Source organism: Pelophylax lessonae, assembly GCF_965119305.1.
Source record: "Pelophylax lessonae genome assembly, chromosome: 3".
Lineage (NCBI taxonomy): Eukaryota > Metazoa > Chordata > Amphibia > Anura > Ranidae > Pelophylax > Pelophylax lessonae.
Window position 1 is genome coordinate 618,903,605 of NC_138770.1, and position 15,978 is coordinate 618,919,582.

At 41.6% G+C, this 15,978-nt stretch overlaps 1 protein-coding gene across 1 annotated transcript in view; it reads left to right on the forward strand.

The window, feature by feature from the left end:
- The window catches only part of USH2A (usherin), a gene marked incomplete at its 5' end in the record, with an annotated part of 1,334,617 nt that overhangs the window by 876,169 nt on the left and 442,470 nt on the right, over positions 1 to 15,978 (forward strand). The window lies entirely within an intron of this gene.

Here is a 15,978-nt window from a genome sequence, read left to right on the forward strand (position 1 = left end):
TACTTGATAAGTACATTTGTCGTAACGTTGATTTTGCCGCATTACGAAATACGCATCCTTTTCTTTAATTAGTAGGTTGCCAGAGTCTGTTACTTTGAAGATTGCCTGCTTAGGGTTTTATTACACTCCTGGTTCCTCCAGTACTTTGTATTTTGTACTTTTTGAATTTACTCTGTATTGCACTTTATACGTGTACGACCACATATTGTTGTCTATATGACGTGTTTTGATTCTTTTTTTTCAATAAAGCACCTTTTTGCGTAAAAAAAAAAAAAAAATGTGCGAGAGCAATATGTATAGCATATTAACCAGTGGATGGACTAGCCCTGGACTCTACGCATTTCCAGGTTCCGTTTCTTCAGGAAGCTGGATGAGAATGATAATCTTAATTAAAATAAAAAAATATATATTACAAATTGTACATTAACAATCATTAACAGAACATACACTAGTCCAATCCATGCATACAGTATACAAACATACAGTATACTGTATAAGTATGCAAGAGATCACCCCTTAGAATTGCGCATGCATATTTTAGTAAGCCTGCTGAAATATTACAGGTCACCGTTATGAAATAGCAATAAGACCACCCAGCTCTATTATTTTTGGTAGACTAAGGGAGGGTTATACCCCCTGTCAGTTTTTTGTTTTGTTTTGTTTTTTGACATATGTGTCCCATTGGGGAAATTTACCTTCACTTCCTGTTCCATAGCCAAAACAGGGAGTGAGAGGAAGTCCCTGCAAATAAAGGAAATCCTAGTGTGTCAACAGGGTCACCAGAACTTACAGAAGAAAAAGACTGGATGGCCGCACTCTGATACAATCACCCTCACTCAATGCAGAAAAAACAATGAACCACACAGCAAATGGTGATGAACTACAGGTAACAGCTAATGGGTTTCACACCTAAACTGGTGCTTAGTCATAGCGGATGTGATAGATACACAAAAGAATATATATATATATATATATATATACACACAAATACATATAAGGATCTTAATAACAATAGACGACATAATTGGAAACACCCATGTATATCTACTCAGAACTATGGCACTTTTCCACTGCAAGTACCGGCTCGGCTCTACTCGGCCCTGCTTGGCCCTGCTTGGCCCTGCTTGGCCCGGTTTGCTTTTCCACTGCTGGTACCGCATGGTACGGTGTTGGAACGGTACAGTATGGTTTGCTTTTCCACTAAAGTAGTACTAAAGTTAAGTGGGTGGGATAACAACGGGGTGGGTGGGATTCTCTGACCAATCAGGGGCTAGTAGTGACTGCATGCAAAGGATTGTGGGATATGGTACCGGGTATGGTACCTCTTGGAACCACAATCAAGTAGGTACTGTTTTTGAGAGCCGTACCGTTCGGTTCCATGCAGTGGAAAAGCGCCGCCGTACCGTACCTTACCGTACCGTTCCTACACCATACCATGCGGTACCAACAGTGGAAAAGCACAAAAGCGAGCCGAACCGTTCGGTTCCATGCAGTGGAAAAGCGCCACTAGTGTCCCCATAGGAAGATTTCCCCTCTATTGGTGTTCTGATGTCAACCCAAAACTTGTGATTTTCTTTTATTTTTGTGCAGCACTTCCGCATTTTGCACCTGGGTATGAGAATGACATTTCTTCTCCCTGCCCCCTGCACGTACGCAGATGTGCCACAGGGCTTCAGGACCTGGAGAGCCTTGCAGAACAGCTGCACATGCACTGGTTTCCTCCGAAAATCTGAGCATTCATGGGATTTCTCATGTATGAACAAAGGCGGCCATCAGGGAAGTCCCAAACCTTCTTCATCTTTGCACATGTGTGGAAAAATCACTTGCACATGCACAGATGTGCCGACAGGCTCTGCCAGGCCATCTGCTCATGTGCCATAATGAAGATGCCAGAGGGGCAGGGTGGAGCCATCTGAGAGGTGGACTGAAAGACAATCAAAACCAGCCTAAATACACAAATCCTCCTACTCCTACATGAACTGGTCCTTTACCACTAAGTGGCTCTCACATACAATTCCAAAACATCATAGAAGAGGGCAAAGTGAAGATATTTGCTAGGCAAACCTTTAATAAAACTAGTTTAAAAAATATTAAAACCGCACTCTCATAATTCTCTGGTATTACCCAGCACCAAAATATTACTGCTTGTAATTGGTACTGAGGTCCACCTACATGTGTGGATACATCACAATATTTTATATTATGAGATAATTATGGGTACAGAAGTTCTCTATAACTCTATTAGAAGTGGCTTCATTTTTTATTTCTGAACCACAATCAGCTGTCAGTTTCTAGCTGAGAAGACGCAGTAAGATATTTTTCAGCCTGAGGAAGACTGCCTTTGGCATTCGGGGGTTCATTTCAGTGCTGGCCAGAATGACACTAAATTCTGGCATCTGATGTGGGCTCTTACTGATAGGAAATGTCACAGGGGGTACAGTGTCAGTGTTAACAGCAACCCCTGGAATTCCTAATGTCACAGTATTAGATTTGTGCTATCTCCATATGCTTATGGATTTTCTGTGTTTACAAATTACAATTCCTTATGGGCCCTGTTTCTACCCTCAGGCTAGGGATCGACCGATTATCAGCAAAGCCGATATGCACTTTCCCCGATATATCAGAATCGGCCCTTGAGGTTACCAATATTGCCGAAATTTTCGGGAAAGTGCTTGTACCGGAGTGATGCCTGCAGCTAGAGGCATCACCCCGGTACCGGCGTCCATAGCCGACGGTCGGCTGTCTTGTAATGACAACCGATGCGGCTGTGAAGACACTCGGCTGTCATTACAAGGAGCGGGAGGGGAGCATCCTCTGCGGCTCGCCCGGATCTCCCATCCCTCCGGCAACCAGCCTGCGTGGCCGCCGAAGAGAAGACCCAATCAAAGCCGCATTCGGCTCTGATTGGGTCTCCATGTAAAAACCCGGAAGTGATGTCATGACATCACTTCCGTGTACTCTGTGTAAATTCAAAAAAATGACAGCATTCAAAACAGCCAAACTTGGCTTTTTGAATGCTTTTAAGTGCAGAGGAGGAGATGGGGTCTTTTAGACCCCCCAGATCCCTCCACAAGAGTACCTGTTAAAAAAAGAAAAAAAAAGTCAATTTTTTTTTTAATGTACGAAAATATTGGCCAATATCGCCCGATACCGATATGCGATCACCAAAATATCGGCATCGGTATCGGCAATAAACAAACAATATCTGTTAATCACTACCTCAGGCCCTATAGCAGCCTTGTGGACTGCTGTGGCTTTTGTTATACCACTGCCTTTTGTTACTTTACAAGTGTGCATGAATACATTCCTCATGTCACAATGTACAATACAGGATCATTTTTAAAGTCAACCCTTTCTCATTAAAAAGCCATCTTTAAGCTCCAGTCTGTGATTTTCTTAGACTGAGGTCATGTAATCAGTCTGCTGCAGATGGGAGGAAGCATTTCCTCTGTCTCCTCTCCCTCGGTGATCAGACTCAAACACTGTAACTTTGTAGCAGGTTAGACCAGTGTTTCTCAACCTTTTTTCAGTTGAGGTACCCTTGAAAATTATAAACAATCTCAAGGAACTCTTTAAAATGATGGACAGTCTTGAGGCACCGCATTCTAAAATGTAAAAATATATTTTAATAGTTTTACATAATGCAGTAACATCAGCATGTAGGACACTCAACGTTAGAGGTGATTTATTCTTCCAATGCAAATACACTTTTGCACACTGGCACTGACTAGTATTCCAATGTTTCTCTTCTCCCCAATTTCTATTCATCAGCCAGCTAATGTCACCCCAGTGGTGAGGGAGACGGGCAGAGGAGGGTCAAACAAGGATGCTGTTGCGGGAACAGACATCATCCTTAATAACTGATGATGTCATTGGTTGTTAGGATGCCAGTGTCTATGTAGTCGTAATGGTGCATAATGAAAACTCATGGCTTTGTGTAATTAAAAGGCAGGCTTGATCCACTTGCTGGCTTGTATACAATTTTTGATCAATTTTTAGCCATTGATCTAAAATCATCAGGGCACCCTGGTTGAAAAGGCTAGGTTAAAGGAAGCAGCAGGGGTTGATCTGTGGCACACATTGGTGAATACAGCCAAGAACCACACAAGCAAGTCTGTCTGTCATCTTTGACCCTGATTACCATTCAGGAGGTGTATGCTGATCCTGGGTGAAGCTTAAATATAAAATGGTTCTGGCATAATCTGTCATGTTTAAGAGAGAAATGCAGATGAAGTCATTGTTATGGGGAATACTGCTATTTTTTTTTTTATCATGCTTGGGTTTAACCACTTAACCCCCGGAAGATTTTACCCCCTTCCTGACCAGGGCCTATTTTGCGATTCGGCACTGCATGACTTTAACGGACAATTGCGCGGTCGTGCGAAGCTGTACCTAAACAAATTTGACGTCCCACAAACAGAGCTTTCTTTTGGTGGTATTTGATCACCTGTGCGATTATTACTTTTTGGGCTATAAACAAAAAAAGAGCGTCAATTTTGCAAAAATAACAATATTTTTCACATTTTTTTATATGAAATACCCCCCCAAAAAAATTAAAAAATCAAAATGTTTTAACATTTTAGGCCAATTTGTTTCATGCTACATATGTTTGGTAAAAAAAATAGCAAAAAGCGTATTTTGATTGGTTTGCGCAAAAGTTATTGCGTTACTAACTAAGGGAAAGATTTTTGTCATTTTTGTTGTTTTTTTTTGTAACGCGTAATGGCGACGATCTGCGATTTTTTTTTTGTGGTACTGCGACATTGCGGCAGACAGATCGGACCCTTGACTGACATTTTTGACACTTTTGGGGTTACCAGTGACATTACTACAGTAATCAGTGCTATAAATATGCACTGTTACTGTAAAATGACACTGGCAGTGAAGGGGTTAACTTTTTTGAGAGGGAGGGGCTATGTGTGTCCCTAGGGGCGTGATTCTAACTGTGATTGGCTGTGGCTTGAGGTGTATGAACAGTGATCAACGGTCCTACATAGTAGAACCGTATGATCACTATTCATACACAGGAGAGAATGACAGGCGGCTTGTTTACATTAGCCGCCTGCCTTTCTCCTGCTCTAATGGATGACATCGGGTCCGCCGGTCACACGCGCGGGGGGGTCCGTGACCGCGCGGGAGTGCGCCTCCGGCGGTGCGCGCTCGCTCCCTAGACCCTCACAGGCTAGCGAGGTTAGCCCTACGTTGCTTTGCCTGTGAGGGGCTGACTGCCGACGTAAATCGTCGTGCGACGGTCGGCAAGCGGTTAAAGAGGACCTGTACTGTGGAAGCTGCACTCTGTTTGTTGCGATCAGAGAGGTGGCAGCCTAGGACCAGAACAAGGTCCACTTACTCCATCCATACCTTCATTACATATCAGCTCCTTTGAAGAACACACACTGCATTGTATATCCATCAAAACCAAGCCTCACTTCTATTGGTCTAGACACACAATAGACGTCTCTCACCAGGGAGACTTTCTGGCTTCTGTGGATATCAAGGATGTGTTCCTACATGTTCCCATTTTTTTGGTGCTTTAGCATTTTCTGCAATTTGCTGTGGGGTCCCTGCACTACCAGTCCTCATGACTTTAGCCTCTTATCTGCTACTCTAGTTTTCACCAAGGTTCTGGCCCCAGTATTACCCTGCTGAACTCTCGTGGCATGCCCATTGTGGGATACTTAGTTGACTTTGTCAGACAACGTGGCTGTGACTGTCTAGACATTGTAGCCATACCTCCCAACATTTTGAGATGGGAATAAGGGATATCTATTAACAAAAGTATGTAGGCATAGGACACACCCCCTTCCATGCCCTCTTAACCACTTCCTTTCCCCTGGGCATCATATGATGTCCTGGGCTTTCAGTGGGGATATCTGAATGAGGCAGGCATCATTCAGATGTAATTTTTTTTTTTTAGCCGGCGATTCCCTATACAGTAAGAACAATCATAGCGGCTGTTCAGCCACTTGATCCTTCCACCGCCCTCCGGTGCTTCTGCCGACTCACCTGTGTGATTGACGAGCCGAAAAAGGGATCTGCCATCGGCGGAAGTTACATAGTTCCATAGTTAGTGAGGCTGAAAAAAGACACAAGTCCATCCAGTTCAACCTATGATGTGTGTGTGTGTTTGCTTTTAACCGTACATTGTATATCCCTGTATGTTGTGGTCTTTAAGGTGTCCATCCAATAGTTTTTTGAAACTATCAATGCTCCCCGCTGATACGACTGCTTGTGGAAGAGAATTCCACATCCTTACCGCTCTTACAGTAAAGAACCCCTTACGCACTTTAAGGTTAAACCGCCTTTCCTCAAGTTTTAGTGAGTGGCCACGTGTCTTATTGTATCTCCTTTCTCTGAATAGTTTGTTCCTTATGCTAGGGTCGCCAGTACAGTATTTGTACATTGATATCATATCCCCCCTTAATCGTCTCTTCTCCAGAGAGAATAGGTTCAGTGCTTGTAGTCTTTCCTCATAGCTGATGTCCTCCATTCCCCTAATTATTTTTGTTGCCCTTCTCTGGACTTTCTCCAGTTCCAGCACATCCTTCCTGAGGACCGGTGCCCAGAACTGGACAGCATACTCCAGATGTGGCCGGACCAGAGTCTTGTAGAGTGGAAGAATAATCTCTTTATTTCTGGAGTGAATCCCCTTTTTTATACAACCCAGTATTCTGTTGGCTTTGCTTGCGGCGGCTTGGCATTGCATGCCACTGCCAAGCCTGTTGTCTACCAGTACCCCCAGGTCCCTTTCCATCCTAGACTCACCCAGAGGTTCCCCCCCTAGTGAGTAGCTTGCTTTCTGGTTTCTGGCCCCCAAGTGCATTACTTTACATTTTTCTACATTAAATCTTATCTGCTATGTAGTTGCCCACCCCGTTATTTTGTTCAGGTCTGCTTGCAAGATTTCCACATCCTGCATAGAAGATATTGGCAAGCCTAATTTAGTATCATCTGCAAATACTGAGATTGTACTAGATATCCCCTCCTCTAGATCATTTATGAATAAATTAAACAGGATTGGTCCCAGGACAGAACCTTTCCACACCCACCCAATCCGAGTACTCCCCATTAATCACCACCCTCTGTACTCTCCCCTGGAGCCAGTTCTCTATCCAGGTACTCACCTTATGGTCCATACCTACCTTCCTTAGTTTGTACAGTAAGCGTTTGTGGGGAACGGTGTCAAAGGCCTTTGCAAAGTCCAGATACACCACATCCACAGGCTTACCTTTATCTAAGTGGCAGCTCACTTTATCGTAGAAGGTTAATAGATTGGTTTGGCATGAACGATTTTTCATGAATCCATGCTGATTACTACTTATAATACCGTTTTCATTACTAAAGTCTTGTATGTGGTCCCTTATCATCCCCTCCAAAATTTTGCAGACTACTGATGTTAGGCTGACCGGCCTATAGTTACCCGGGATATATCTCGGCCCCTTTTTAAATATTGGTACCACGTTGGCTTTTTTCCAATCAGCTGGCACCATACCCGTCTGTAAACTATCCTTAAAGATCAAGAATAATGGTCTGGCAATCACCTGGCTGAGCTCATTAAGAACCCTTGGGTGCAAGCCATCCGGTCCCGGGGATTTATTTATGTTAAGTTTCTCTAGTTTAGCTCTAAGTCTATCCTGGTGTATTATTTAGTTCGGCCTTACAAGCGGGGTTCGTGTAGCCCCCCGATTCCTTTGTGAAGACTGAAGAAAAGAAATTATTTAACACTTCTGCCTTTTCTCTGTCCTCTGTGGCCATTTTTCCTTTATCATCTTTTATGGGGCCAATGTGCTCTGGCCTCGCTTTCCTACTGTTTATATACTTAAAGAACTTCTTGGGGTTCTTTTTACTCTCCTCCGCTATGTATATGTCTCTCGTGTTCTATTTTAGCCGCCCTGATTTCGTCTTTACATTTCTTATTACAATCTTTGTAGTGCTTAAATGCTGCCAATGACCCCTCAGTCTTGTATTTTTTGAAGGCCTTTTCTTTAGCTCTAATATACATTTTTATGTTGGAGTTTAGTCACCCAGGGTTTAGTTTTGCTCTTTTAAATTTATTTCCCTGTGGAATGCACTGGCCCACCCCCTTGTTAAGTATGCTCTTGAAGCACTCCCATTTTTCCTCCGTGTTCTTTGTTCCCAGGGTTCTATCCCATTTGATATTTTCTAGCAGCGAGCGCAGTTTAGGGAAATTGGCTCTTTTGAAATTCAGTGTCCTTATATTACCCTTGTGTTTCCTATTACTGTAATTAATACTGAAACCAATTGACCTATGGTCACTGTTCCCTAAGTTGTCCCGTATTTCTATATCCGTGAGCAGGTCTGTATTGTTGGTAATCAGTAGGTCAAGTACCGCATTGTTTCTTGTCGGTGCATTCACCATCTGACCCATGAAATTGTCCTGCAAAACATTTAGGAACTGCCGAGCCTTGGCTGAATGCGCGGTTCCTTCTGCCCAGTCTATATCAGGATAATTAAAGTCCCCCATTATAATGACATTCCCCATCCTTGCTGCCAATCCTATCTGTAACATGAGGTCCGCCTCACCCTCCTCCCTCTGGTTGGGGGGCCTATAGCATACGCCCAATATTACCTTCCCCACATTGCTTTTCCTTTGAAGCTCTACCCATAGGGATTCTGCCTCGTCCATAGCTCCATTATTAATATCATCCCTCATATTTACCTGTATACTGTTCTTAATATACAAACATACCCCTCCCCCTTTTTTACCCTCTCTATCTCTGCGATAAAGGGAATACCCCTGAATAGTCGCCATCCAGTCATGAGAGCTGTCAAACCAAGTCTCAGTTATCCCCACAAAATCTAAGTCCTCCTCAAACATCAGCAGCTCCAGCTCTCCCATCTTGTTGGCCAGGCTTCTGGCATTGGTATACAAGCCTCGTAATTTTGATGTTTTTAGACAGTCATAGAGAATTCTATGACTGTCTCTATGACTGTGTCTATGACTGTCTCTATGACTCTTGGAGGGCCAGGTGCGATGTTATGACCTCACGCCCTGCCTAGCAGTTGTCAATACTTTTTTTATTTCAGGCTTTCAGCCTGTAGGAGAGATCTGAGGTCTTATTGACCCCAGATCCCACCATAAAGAGGACCAGTCACTATTCCTATTACAAGGGACGTTGTAATTGGAATAAAAGCAATCAAAAAAAAAAAAAAAAAATTAAAGGTAAAGTGTAAAAAAAATAAAATAAAATATACAATAAAAAAAAAATTAAAGTGTCCCCGTCCCTGCATGCTCACACGCAGAAGCGATCGCATTCGTACGTCGCAGCCACATATGTAAACGGCATTCAATCCATACATGTCAGGTATCACCGCGAATATTAGAGAGAGAGCAACAATTCTAGCCCAAGATGTCCTCTGTAACCATAAACTAGTAACCTGTTAAAATTTTTAAAATGTTGCTTATGGAGATTTTTATGTTCACACGTGTGCACAATTTTATAGTGTGACATGTAAGGTATCTTTTTACTCGGCATAACATCATCTTTCACATTATTCAAAAGAATTGGGCTAACTTTAGTGTTTTGTTTATTTTTTAATTCATAAAACAGTTTTTTAAAAAAAAAAAACACATTTGAAAAATTGCTGCGCAAATACCGTGTGACATAAAAAGTTACAATGACCGCCATTTTATTCCCTAGGGTCTCTGCTAAAAATAAATATAATGTTTGGGGATTCTGAGTAATTTTTTAGCAAAAAAATTATGATTTTTACATGTGGGAGTGGAGTGCCAGAATTGTTACAAATACAGCAATTTAGAAATTGGAGGAAAGGTTTGGCACTGGGAATCATTTTTGAAAGATAAATAATGCATTTTATATATAATCATATAGATCATACAAAAACAAGGGATAAATGAGAAAGAAAAAGGGAATTTGTTCCAAATCAGGGACAGTCCTCTGAAATCAGGGACAGTCCCTCGAAATCAGAGACAATTGGGAGATATGATTGTAGCAGTATGGATGGATTCTGAAGTTTTAGAAATTGGCACTGGACCACCTCATCATTTGGGGTAATCGGCCTAGTCCTGGACACAGACCAGAGTGTTTTATCTATTGGAGAAACTTCAGACTTGTCTGGCTGCCCTTTGACTGAGAGTTTTGGGCCTTACAGTACCTGAGTAGCAGTCCCATTTGCTTGCCCAGTTTCACTCCAGATTTTTTTTGCCATCGGGATAGGTCAATCAAGTCCCAGGCCTTGTGGTTTAGAGTCTGGCTGTGGCTTTAATGGCCTGGCTGTTGAAAACTAGGTTTTGAGAGATAGTTCATCTTTAAATCTGTGAAGGCATACTTGACTTTTTATTAGACTTTCAGAACTTCCACTCTAAGAGTATTATTTATTTTTTACATTTTGGGGAGCAGAGTTGTATAAAGTACTCGAAACCCATACTTGAGTAAAAGTACAAGTGCTCGATCAAAAAGTGACTTGAGTAGAAGTGGAAGTGCTCGATCAAAAAGGGACTTGAGTAGAAGTACTAAAGTATTCAACATTTTTTGTACTTAAGTATTGCAAGTAGTTTTTTTAAAAATTTTGCTACTCAAGTACTGAAAGTAAAAGTACCAGTAGTTTTGAAAAAAAATTGCTACTCAAGTACTGAAAGTAAAAGTACAAGTACTGTGTTATGTAGTTATTAAAGAAAGAAGTCAAAAGTTTGAACATCATACTGTTTTTTATTATTTCAAATGCAGCTTTTATTCATACATACAGTAGCATTTATTTTCGTATGCGCTGATAATACACATGTTTTGAGCTTCATGAAACCTGCCATCTACTGTTCTGGCAGTGGTAATTTTTATAATTGTAACGAGTAACTATGCAGCACAAAAAAAAAATATTGGAGTAGAAGTATTGAAATCATTGAAAAAAATGTAGTGAAGTAAAAGTGGAAGTAGGAGAAAAAAATTCTACTCCAGGAAAGTACAGATACCGCCTTTCGGTACTTAAGTACAGTAGTGAAGTAGTTCTACTTAGTTACTATACATCTCTGTTGGGGAGGGTGGATATCCTGGGGTCCCCTTATTTTAAAGAGAACTTCCTAATTATAATCCCCCCCACTGCAAGTCCTCACATCCAATGTTAGGGTACAGGATGTGGGGATGTGGTTCTTGACCCCTCAATATGGAAACAAGGTCCTTTGCAAGGAAGAGGGGAGGGGGTGCGGCTGCCCTTTCTTGCATAGTACCAGCCAGATGTTGAAGCATATGGCCTGGTTCTAAAGGGGCAAATGCTCACTACTCTCCCTTGCTCTACCACCCATATCTGAATGAGAGTATTTTGTGCAATTTTAGAGGGACCCTATGCCAATTTGTGTTTACATAATGTATTTTGTCTTTTTAGCAAAAACAAAAAAATGGATGGTGGGTCCTTCTAAAAATTCATAGAAGACCTTTATCCAAAGGACCCCCCCCCCCCATAAAAGCCCACTAAATGACAGATCCCTACTCACTGTTTGCAAAAAAAAAAAAAGAGGTTTTACCCCTTCATGGCCAGGACATTTTTTACTATTCAGCACTGGGCTACTTTAACTGCTAATTGCGCAGTCATGCAACACTGTATGCAAATAAAATATATATCACTTTTTCACACAAACAGAGCTTTTATATGGTGGTATTTGATCACTACTGATTTTTTTTATTATATAAACAAAAAAAGACAGATTTTTTTTTTTTTTTTTTTAACCACTTTACAATCGGAGGATTTTGCTGTCTTCCGTCCAGGCCACTTTTTGCGATTCGGCGCTGTGCGACTTCAACTGACAATTGCGCGGTCGTGCGACGCCGTACCCAAACGAAATTTACGTCCTTTTTTTCCCACAAACAGAGCTTTCTTTTGGTGGTATTTGATCACCTGTGCGATTTTTACTTTTTGCGCTATAAACAAAAAAAGAGCGTTTATTTTGAAAAAATAACAATATTTTTCACATTTTTTTATATGAAATTCCCCCCAAAAAAGATGTAAAAACCAATTTTTTTAAAAGTTTTTGGCCAATTTGTTTTATGCTACATATGTTTGGTAAAAAAAATCGCAATAAGCGTATTTTGATTGGTTTGCGCAAAAGTTATTGCGTTTACTAACAAAGGGAAAGATTTCTGTCATTTTTGGTGTTTTTTTTTTAACGCGTAATGGCGGCGATCTGCGATTTTTTTTGCGGGACTGCGACATTGCGGCGGACAGACCGGACCCCTGACTGACATTTTTGACACTTTTGGGGGTACCAGTGACATTACTGCAGTAATCAGTGCTATATATATGCACTGTTACTGTAAAAATGACACTGGCAGGGAAGGGGTTAATTTTATTGGAGAGGGAGGGGTTAATGTATGCCTGGTGCTTACTGACGTGTAGGGGGGGAGGTGACTATGTGATTCATGGACAGATCGGATGTCCAGCTATGCTGAACAGTCCGATCTGTCACTCCCTGTCACTATGGAGATCCGCCCGCTGTGTTTACACACAGCGGGCGGATCTCCAGACTCGATCCCCGACGATCGGGTAAGAGCAGCGGCGATCGCCGCTGCTCCTCCCCTGGCCCGACTCCCGCTGTGAATGAAAACAGCGGGAGCGAGCCTCCGGCGGCGCGCGAGCCTCCGGCGGCGCGCAAGCGCCGCCCAGAAGGGGAGGAGTCCAGTCACGTTAATACTACGTGACTGGACGGGAACGAGCCACTCTGCCGCAGTAGTATTACTGTGAGCGGTAGTAGAGTGGTTAAAACCCAAATTGTTCTACTTTCTGTTATAAAACAATATCCAATAATAAATAAAAATAAAAAAATACAATTTATTCATAAATGTAGGCTAAATATATTCTGCTACATGTCTTTGGTAAAAAAAAAAAAAAACACATAAGTGTATATTAATTGGTTGGTGCGAAAGTTATAGCATCTACAAACTATAGTATACTGTATATACTGAAATGTATGCTGCTATAGATGCTATACTTTAATGGTGGTGATCAGCAACATATAGTGTGACTGTGATAGTGTGGCGGACAATCTGGTGCTAACAGACACTGACTGAGAAGATCACTAACTGACACTTATGCCGCCGGTGACACTAACATTGATTAGTGATAATACTGTACACTGACACTGTACTATTGACACTGGCTGGGAAGGGGTTAATGTTTAGGAGCAATCAAATGGTTAACTGTGTATCTAACAATGTATGTATACAGTATCTCACAAAAGTGAGTACATCCCTCACATTTTTGTAAATATTGTATTATATCTTTTCATGTGACAACACTGAAGAAATGACATTTTGCTACAATGTAAAGTAGTAAGTGTACAGCTTGTATAACAGTGTAAATTTGCTGTCCCCTCAAAATAACTCAACAGACAGCCATTAATGTCTAAACTGCTGGCAACAAAAGTGAGTACTACCCTAAGTGCAAATGTCCAAATTGGGCCCAAAGTGTTAATATTTTGTGTGGCCACCATTATTTTCCAGCACTGCCTTAACCCTCTTGGGCATGGAGTTCACCAGAGTTTCACAGGTTGCCACTGGAGTCATCTTCCACTCCCATGCCCAACAGATGCTCAATGGGGTTTAGGTCTGGGGGCATGCTTGACCAGTCCATCACCTTTACCCTCAGCTTCTTTAGCAGGGCAGTGGTTGTCTTGGAGGTGTGTTTGGGATCGTTATCATGTTGGAATACTGTGGCCCAGTCTCCGAAGAGAGGGGATCATGCTCTGCTTCAGTATGTCACAGTACATGTTGGCATTCATGGTTCTCTCAAATTAACTCTAGCTCCCCAATCCCGGCAGCACTCATGCAACCTCAGATCATGACACTCCCACCACCAAGCTTGACTGTAGGTAAGACACCCTTGTCTTTGTACTCCTGACCTGGTTTCCACCACACACGCTTGACACCATCTGAACCAAATAAGTATATCTTGATCTTATCAGACCACCGGACATGGTTTCAGTAATCCATGTCCTTATTCTGCTTGTCTTCAGCAAACTGTTTGCGGGCTTTCTTGTGCATCATCTTTAGAAGAGGCTTCCTACTGGGACGACAGCCATGCAGACCCATTTGATGCAGTGTGCGGCGTATGGTCTGAGCACTGACAGGCTGACCCCCCACCCCTTCAACATCTGCAGCAATGCTGGCAGCAATCATTCGTCTATTTCCCAAAGACAACCTCTGGATAGGATGCTGAGCACGTGCACTCAACTTCTTTGGTCGACTATGGAGAGGCCTGTTCTGAGTGTAACCTGTCCTGGTAAACCGCTGTATGGTCTTGGCCACCGTGCTGCAGCTCAGTTTCAGGGTCTTGGAAATATTCTTATAGCCTAGGCCATCTTTATGTAGAGGAACAATTCTTTTTTTTTTCAGATCCTCAGAGAATTCTTTGCCATGAGGTGCCATGTTGAACTTCCAGTGACCAGTATGAGAGTAATAACATCAAATGTAATACATCTGCTCTCCATTCACATCTGAAACCTTGTGTGATGGGAGTAACTTTGGTTGGGGGGGGGGGGCATGGAACCCAGCTTACCTTAGAGAAGTTGAGAAATCCCTCTCTCAGCTCCCTAGGCCCCTTTTATGTGTAAGTCACCCTGTGTCTATTAGGGGCACATGGTGACCAAGAAAATGATGGAGAGCTACTTAATGGACACTGAGAATATGGTTTGGATTACTTCAAATGGGACAGTAATAATTATGAACAATATCTCTCAAGAAATATATGAAAGGCTTTTCCTGGTTTGTTTGATGCTGAACATGTTCATTGAAAGAGCTGGTCACATTGGCCTTTGTTCCATGTTCTTCAATGTAGGAGACGGACAGTCTGTTACTGGTGGTCTCCTGCTATTGTCTGTGTATTAAGGTGTGATGTGTTTACACCTTTAATAATGTGTACTGTACTCCATGAGCTCGATGACGGCAAGTCTGCTAGTTAATTAGCTCAAGTTAATAAAATCACTGTCATTTAATAGTTACTAGCGGGAAAGTAGAATACCGTTTGCATTGGTTGTTCCTTAGATATGGTAATTATATTTCTGTACACAATTTCATCTGAATAGGATAATGTAATCAGGCACCTTACCTGGTGGGGTATATATTCGCTGTGAGTTTGTTCAATAAAGGTTCCAGATCTTATACAAGCTATTCTAAGCTAGTTTTGTATGGGGGCGGCTAGAATATCTGATATATATGTTGAAGACTGAAGGAAGAGGTATTCTGACGGAAGCACACAAGCACATTGTGGGGTCTCAGTTCCGTTATACCTTGTAACACTAATTAATCACATGACACCCGGGAGGGGAAATGGCTGATTGGGCCCAATTTGGAAATTTTTACATAAGGTTGTACTCATTTTTGTTGCCAGCTGTGTAGACATTAATGGCTGTGTGTGGAATTATTTTGAGAGAACAGCAAATTTATACTGTTATACAAGCTGTACACTTTACATTGTAGCAAAGTATATATTAAAATATTTACAAAAATGTGAGGGGTGTACTCACTTTTGTGAGATACTATGTATACATATATATATATATATATATATATATATATATATATATATATATATATATATATATATATATATATATATGTATCAATCGTATCTTTTAACCAGTCCAAAGACGTCACAGACATATCATGGCATGGACATACCCGATAAGTGGGTCCATGACAGCTTGGTTTCAGAAGAGGTGAATTAAATGGTGCTTACAATCATTAAACCTGGAAGACCTGCAGCACATTTAGGGGCAACAACAAGTACCTTGGGTTACATCTTGGAATTAAAGGTGAGTTTTGCACCAAAAGAATGTGAAAAGTTTAATGAAAATAATTTTTGAGTAAGTATTAATATTTAAAAAAAAAACATTTTTTTGATATGTTTGTTATTATATTTAAATTGGGGAATCCATATGTCCCTAGTACAATTGTAGGCTATGCTCCCTCATTAGCAGGACATTAGAGTAATAGAACAGCACTATTCCCCTCT